The sequence below is a fragment of the Elephantulus edwardii genome, unplaced genomic scaffold (assembly GCF_000299155.1).
Source record: "Elephantulus edwardii isolate Elephantulus edwardi_28Jun2011 unplaced genomic scaffold, EleEdw1.0 scaffold00159, whole genome shotgun sequence".
NCBI lineage: Eukaryota > Metazoa > Chordata > Mammalia > Macroscelidea > Macroscelididae > Elephantulus > Elephantulus edwardii.
Window position 1 is genome coordinate 5,501,564 of NW_006399909.1, and position 1,890 is coordinate 5,503,453.

Consider the following 1,890-nt stretch of genomic DNA (forward strand, 5'->3'; position numbering starts at 1 on the left):
AAACAGTTTTCTCCCTCCTCTGTTTCAGTGCAGTATACATTATTGAACCCATCTTACTCAGTCTCTCCCCAACCCCAAGGACAGTCCCATTCTACAACCAGGAGAAGATAACATAGATGAATAGGACCTTCTAAGACTCAAATCTTTGATATTCTTAATATCCTTTACAGCCAACTTTTTTTTAAGCCAACAGTTATTTATTGAGTGCCGATTACATACTAGATATTATTCCAAATACTTGGGACACATCAGAGAGGAAAAAGATCCCTGCTCTCATGGAGCTTACAGTCTAGCATTTCCCACTTCACTTGCACACTGACCTGGGCAAGTCTGTAACTCTCTGTGCCTCACCTGCCAAATGGGAGGAATATGCACAATCAACACGGACCAAGGATGACATGCTTGCTGTTCTGTAGATGACAAACAAGACTCTTACCCCTCGCCTTAACCTATCTCTTAGGCAAGATATAGGGCTGGATGTTGATTTTTAAGAAGAGAACACACTAGGGCTAGGGGTTTGGAGCTGGATTGTCTGCTGTGCAATGGTAGTAGTGGATCGGCTGTGCAGGGCCGATGATGGCTACACAAATTGCTGATGTTGCTCCTGCTGTTTCTTGGTGGCTGCCTTGCTGGCTAGGTCCTTGGCCTTCTCTGTAGCCTTCGGTGCTGTCTCTTTTGCCTTTTCCTTGGCTTCCTTGGCTTCCTTGGCAGTTTCAACAAGTGTCTTAGAAGGGGCTTCACCTTGTAGCTTGGTCAAGATGTATTCAAAACCCTTCATAGTCTTGGTAACATTGCTTTTAAATCGAGCCAGACCAAATTCCTGGACAGCTCTGGGGACACCAAACAAGCTAGAGGAGAGAGACCCAGGCTTCTCGGCGAATTGCGACCCAACCACTGTCATCAGAGTTCACACAGTAAACACAGCGTTCCTCTACCACCATCAGCCAGGCATGGTTGATGTTCCAGGTGAAGGTGGTCATGGTCTGATTCTGTGGGTCCACAATAGAGTCCTCCAGGATGTACACCGAGTGAGCAACATTGGCATGAAAGAATCGCCCAGCCCAGCGGGGCGTGCTTTTGGTCTTGGTCAGGAGTCTCCGGGACAGGAGTTTCTGGTCAGGGGTTACCTCCCGGTGTACTATACCTTCCGTCAAGACATATTTGCTGTAGGGATTCGGGTACCGCTGCTAGAAGGTTGCAAACACTTGGTCCCAGGAACTTCCAAGCACGCTCTGGCCCAGGAAATAGTTCACCATTGCCTGGGACGGGAAGGATTAGGAGAGCAGAGACGTGGGGTGGGGGTGGGGGCACGTGGAGGCTGGGTCAGAGATGGGTGCACGCCCGCCAGGCTCGCTCAGTCACCACTGTATGGCACCCAAGCTTCCACCAACATGAGGAGTGGTCAGGGGGTACTCTACTCTATAGCCAACTTTCTGGTGTAGTAATCTTTGACTTCTTGATAGCAATACCAATGGTGTTGATTGTGGATCCACATAAGAGAAATCTGTCAACAATTCCAATCATTTCTTCATCAATCATGTTGATGCTTATTTGTCTAATGGTGAGGATTTTTGAATTATTTTTTTGTTGTTGTTGGATTTTTGAATTCTTGATGTTGAGATGCATTCTTTATTCAAGACAATATTCTCTAATTTCTGGAGCAAGTGTTTCAAGTCTTCCTTGCTTTAGACAAGCAATATTGTGTCATCTGAATAACTAGATATTAGATGAGACTTCCTCCAACCTGAGGCCATATACTTCTTTATAAAGTCAGGCTTCTCAAATCATGCTCTCAGAATATAGATTGGGTAGGTATAGAGAGCAAAGATAGATCTCTTATATATACTCTTTTTTGGTATTTTCTTTTTTAGAGTTTTACATCTATTTGCT

The 1,890-nt window shown here is 45.2% G+C and overlaps 1 pseudogene; it reads right to left on the minus strand.

The window, feature by feature from the left end:
- Positions 1-580: 580 nt before the first annotated feature.
- Positions 581-1,256, minus strand: LOC102857862 (annotated as a pseudogene).
- Between the last annotated feature and the right edge of the window lie 634 nt (positions 1,257-1,890).